Genomic DNA, 5,856 nt, shown 5'->3' with positions numbered 1-5,856 from the left:
AGCGGAGGAACAAGTCCATGTGTCCATTTGGACTTTGTAAGGCCTTGTCCACAGCACTCTGGTAGAAACGTGTTGATTTGTCTCTGAACACTTCAGACCACCAGGTGGTTGTTTGTTCTTTTGCCAGCAGGTTGACTCCAGAGTTGATGAACATCAGATGGACATGAAGAGCAGCCAGAAACTCCTGAACACTCAGATGGACGAAGCAGAACACCTTGTCCTGGTACAGTCCTCTCTCCTCTTTAAAGATCTGTGTGAACACTTCTGAGTACACTGAGGCCGCTCTGATATCGATGCCACACTCTGTCAGGTCTGATTCATAGAAGATCAGGTGGCCTTTCTGCAGTTGCTCAAAAGCCAGTTTTCCCAGAGACTCCATCATCTTCCTGCTCTTTTTATTCCAGTGTGGATCTGTCTCAGCTCCTCCATCATACTTGATGTTCTTCACTTTGGACTGAACCACCAGGAAGTGGATGTACATCTCAGTCAGGGTCTTGGGCAGCTCTCCTCCCTCTCTGGTCTTCAACACGTCCTCCAGAACTGTAGCAGTGATCCAGGAGAAGACTGGGATGTGGCACATGATGTGGAGGCTTCGTGATGTCTTGATGTGGGAGATGATTCTGCTGGCCTGCTCCTCATCTCTGAATCTCTTCCTGAAGTACTCCTTCTGTGGGTCAGTGAACCCTCTGACCTCTGTCACCATGTCAACACACTCAGGAGGGATCTGATTGGCTGCTGCAGGTCGTGTGGTTATCCAGAGGCGAGCAGAGGGAAGCAGTTTCCCCCTGATGAGGTTTGTCAGCAGCACATCCACTGAGGTGGACTCTGTAACATCAGTCAGGATCTCAGTGTTGTGGAAGTCCAGAGGAAGTCGACACTCATCCAGACCGTCAAAGATTAACACGACCTCTTCAAACCTGCAGATTCCTGCTTCTTTGGTTTCACTAAAGAAGCGATCAACAAGTTCCACCAAGCTGTACTTTTCCTCTTTCAGCACATTCAGCTCTCTGAAAGTGAATGGAAATGTGAACTGGATGTCCTGGTTGGCTTTGTCTTCAGCCCAGTCCAGAGTGAACATCTGTGTTAAGACCCGTTTTCCCGATGCCAGCCACTCCCTTTGTCATCACTGTTCTGATTGGTTCTTCTCTTCCAGGTGAGGCTTTAAAGATGTCTTCTTGTCTGATTGTTGTTTCTGGTCTGTCTGGTTTCCTGGATGCTGTTTCAATCTGTCTGATCTCATGTTCATCATAGAACTCTGCAGTCCCTCCCTCTGTGATGTAGATCTCTGTGAACATCTGATTCAGAATGGTAGGGTTTCCTGCTTTAGCAATCCCCTCAAACACACACTGGAACTTCTTCAGCAGCTTAGATTTGAGTTTACGTTTACCACCTGCAGCAAGACTTCCTGAATGAACACACAAAGATCAATAACTCAAAGAACACATTTCAACATTTGCTCAGAGAATGAGTATATGAATATATTTTTGGTCCATCTCTTGAGACATTAGTAAACGTTCCATTTATCCAGCATGTTAAATCTTTAGAGAAATCCTCTTACTCCTCTGCAGACGGTCAGCCAGCTCCTCCTGCTTCATTCTCCTCAGGAAGTGCAGTGTGATCTTCAGAAATGCCTCTCTATTGCTCCTCCTCTGCCCTTCATCCTCACCGTCCAACACCTCCTCATCCTCCCTCTGACTCTCTAAGCATTCTGGGTAATCTGGACTCAGAACCTACTGGATCTTCTTCAGCTCGTTCTTCACAAAAGTGCTGATGTCCTCCTCCAGCAGCTGAAACAGAAGATTATATGAATGACAAATCAAACTGAAATCATGGAAGCAAACATCAGATCCATGTTGGACAGACTGACAATCCACTGGTCTAAAAAGTGCAGCATGGAGACGATTGTTAGCAGAATAGATGTAAAAGTAGTTGTTGTACATGTACAGACCATAAGTATGGAGTCCAGGTGTGTTTGATGCTGCTGGGCAGACTGACCACTGGGAACCTCTGAGCTCTCCTGGTCCACTCTGTGGAGGAATCAGGAAGAATTAGCTCACATTATGTCTGTACACAGAGACAAACACAAAGTAAAAGGTCCATGAAGTGATATTTGGATGTTAATGAATCAGAGGACTCCCTGTAGTGGTCAACCTTTACTAGTCCTGCTGATTATCAGTTTGAAATCCTCACCTTTGATCAACAGAGTGGCGTCCATCTTTGAAGTCTAAAGGAGGACCCATAGACCAGTCACTCTTCATGGACACACAGCTGGGTTCAGCTTCAGGACAGTCTGGTCTCTGATGGATCCTGATAAAAATAAGTCATTAAAGCTTACATATTTAGGGGAAATTCTCTCTGAATCAAAGACTTTTATATCTAATTTAAAATGTTAAAATACAATACAAAAAAATGTGTTTAATTACTATTTATGCATGAGTTACTAAACACAGAGCTTTGAGTATGAATAATGATGGTGGAGTGATCTGAGTGGTGGACAGTTAGAGATGGTCCTCTCACCTCTGGGGGGAACATGACAGCCAGACCAAAGCTCAGAGTGGTTTTAGAGGGAGGGACTCCCTCCTCTCTGTCCTCACACTGACTCATAGCAGAGTCCACACCTTCATCTGGAGAGAAAACACAGAGCAGCAGTCCAATCATTTATCAGCACATCACTCACATCATTTCTCCTTGAAAAAAAGCCAAATATCAGCAGCTGGTCCTCTGATTGGCTGCTTCTCTCCGTTTTATATCCGTGTCAGTTGAATCCTTTTGGCTTGTTGTTCTGTCGCTCAGACTAAAGGAGCAGTTAGAAAACATGACTGAACTCTGGGAACTACTGAGGGCCTTTTCTCATCACTTTATCACATTTCATTCACTCAACACGAAGAACTGATCAACAAATGGATCAATAGTGGTTTGTTATTAGACAGAAGATGCTGCTGGTTCTCATTGGTCAGTGGTGAGGACGAATCAGAGCAAGCTGCCATCAGTTGCTCTACTTCTATCTGTCCACTAGATAGCCTCATGGAGCTGTTTGGAGGATTTTACTGCTTCATGGAAATCAGAACTGAATGTCATTTTGTGTGGCGAAAGTCAAAACAATTTCCTCCTATGGCCTTTCCTAACCACTTTTCCTTAACCCCAATAGTACACGTCATGAGGTCAAGGAAAGATGTGAAGGAGAATTCAAAAGGAATTAGGAAAAGACAACCGCGTTGCTCAGAGAATCCGACTGCCCTGACACGGCTACGTAACTATATTACTGACGTGGGTCTGCCGGTAAAACTACACTGTTCCAAAGATGGACACAGAAAGCACATCTGGATACTTCACCCCATGTGTTCTCACCATGTTATTTCAAGCAGGCTCTATAAACGTGGACAACAATATTACTTCATCTCCGTTTAATTTTCCATCTTAATTAATTATGTCTTAATGTGAAACACTCACTGCATGTCATTTAGTTATTATAAAGCATGGAGCTGTAGGCTGTTTCTTGTATGAAAGGTGTTCTGCAAATAGTTTATTATCACACTCACCCTCCTGTCCACTCATATTTATCCACATGAATCCTGATTAGTATGATTGTATGAAAACAGACAATTCAAACAGCTCTTATCATGGCAGCCACTTAACTACTTCCGGGTCATTTCACTCTGTTAGGAACCTTCCTAAACAAAAAGGACTATTGGACCACAACCCTGGATGATTCAAAAGAAGAAACCAGAGAAGCTGCAGAAATCAGCTGGAGGAGGTGTAGTTACTCACTGTGACCACTGGAGTCTCTCTCACTCTCTCACTGCTCCCTCCCCCCTCATCTTCCCCTCCCTTCTGTAAACTGGTTTTCCTTCGTACCACCACTGACTGAAGTCAACACACCTTTAGACTTTAATTTAGACTTGACTTGTTATTACAGCGAAGACTCGAAGCACACAAGGAAAGATGTTTTAAAATGTCTCTCCTGCTCAGCTCCTCTTTAACACAGAAAAACCTGAAGAGAAAAGTACAACTGAAAAAGTGTCTCAGACAGTTGAATTAAGAAAAGCTTGACTAAAACCTGCCGATTAATCAATTCAACCGTTTCTCTCCCACAACAATAAAAGACGTCATCTCAACCAATCACAGCTCCACTTACTGAACTTTCAGCCATGAACTTCATCAGTGTGCAGCTCTCTTCTGTCCTCAGCAGGTCTGTGTAGAAAAGGAGCTTCAACTTCAACTTCCAACAGACAAAGTGAAGTGACACAGTTTCTTATCATTAACCAGTGTGTGTTCTGTCCTCACTTCACTATGAATGTTTGCATTCTGACTGGTTGGACCACAAGCGGAGCCAGAAAAAACTAATGTGGGTGTGCATCAGAAAAACTGTGTGTGTCACATTTGATGATGTTCCAACCCCACATATACCGGTAGATGCTCTGTATGCTGGCAAGTGGTTTGATGTTTTTTGGTGTCTAAATATTTTGACATAACTGCTGTGCGCCACAGCTAAGCAAGTGGGTGTTTGTGCTGTGAAATGGTGAAATGTGGAGGAGCGGCGCTGCCTGTAGTACTGAAACAAACAGACAGACGGACAGATTTGTAGGTCCTGATCAGAGCTGTTTTTAGCTTGTAATTGTTTCCAATCAGAGTGAAATATATTCCATTTCATCCACAGACAGAAGGGAAGTGAAGGAACAACTACAAACATGAACACGGTGATCGCTGCAGAACTTGTCTATGTAATCATTGTTCTCCTTACACGATGCCAGAGGCCGAGGGGATGGAAAGCTGTTTTAACATTTATTAGCTAGACTGGATATTTATTGCAGATATCCGTAATTTAATTATTCTTAGTCAAAAAGAACATTTCTTATATCCACAACGTCATCCTGTCCAGAATCAACATACTAGATATCTACAGAATTATTACTAGGAAGAACTCTAATTTTAGATATCTACAATACAATATCCATAATAATTAATTCATAATATTAATTTTTAGGGATGTCCAGATCCAATCACGTGATCGGAAATCGGGCCTGATCACATAGTTTCAGACTCGATCGGAATCGGACGTTACCTCCCGATCAGGACTCGGATATATATGTATATATATTCTCATTATTTTTTAACACATCTATAGTTATGTGGTGGCACAGAGTTAGACCCTTTTGACTCCACACAGAAACAGCAATGCGTGCGGCATGACATCACTTTGTTGCAGAGACGCTATTGGTTAAATGCCGGCAAAGTAGAACACGGAAGCAGCTTGAAGCGTAAATCGCGAGTATGTCTGCGGTCTGGAGGTATTATAAAGTTGAATTATTATAGAAGTATCGGATCGGGACTCGGTATCGGTAGATACTCAAAATCAAATGACTCGGACTCAAGGGCAAAAAAACCTGATCGGGACATCCCTATTAATTTTAGATATCCAAAATTGCGTTGATATATGTCATGATAAAATATTTACAATACATTTATAAATAATTACATTTATAGTCCAAATGTATTATAGTATGGATGTTTTTTGGCCTCTTTATTCAAATGGCAACGCATTTTGCAATTGTAAATTCAATACTCAAACTGGCAATGCATCCCTCAATTTAGTTTAAATTTTGACTTAAAATATTGCCAGGGTGTTTTGGTTTCTTAATTCAAATGGTAATTCAATGTGCCAGGGAAACATTTGACTTATTTATCGGCTGGCTCTCTTCCTCGTAACGTCAACTCCCCGTTGCTCATTTGTCCGTTACTATCATGGTCTGGTTGTGTTTCTCTCTCATCCCTCTTGTTTCCTCTGGTTCCCCTCCCTGCTGTTTCTGTCTGTCATTGTTTGTCATGTTCTGTCTAGTCTGTGTGCATTTCGGGGCG

At 42.6% G+C, this 5,856-nt stretch overlaps 1 long non-coding RNA gene across 1 annotated transcript; it reads right to left on the bottom strand.

Annotated features, from left to right (window-relative positions):
* Nucleotides 1-1,170: 1,170 nt before the first annotated feature.
* On the bottom strand, nucleotides 1,171-2,427 carry LOC116051650. Its single transcript, XR_004105395.2, has 4 exons — nucleotides 2,191-2,427; nucleotides 1,949-2,027; nucleotides 1,559-1,787; nucleotides 1,171-1,405 (listed from the first exon to the last, which is right to left on the bottom strand). It is a non-coding gene; the product is annotated as an uncharacterized LOC116051650 (long non-coding RNA).
* Nucleotides 2,428-5,856: the final 3,429 nt, after the last annotated feature.

This window comes from Sander lucioperca, chromosome 2, assembly GCF_008315115.2.
Source record: "Sander lucioperca isolate FBNREF2018 chromosome 2, SLUC_FBN_1.2, whole genome shotgun sequence".
NCBI classification, from domain to species: domain Eukaryota; kingdom Metazoa; phylum Chordata; class Actinopteri; order Perciformes; family Percidae; genus Sander; species Sander lucioperca.
The sequence above is the reverse complement of the archived record's forward strand: the minus strand, read 5'-3'. Positions and strand labels throughout refer to the sequence as shown.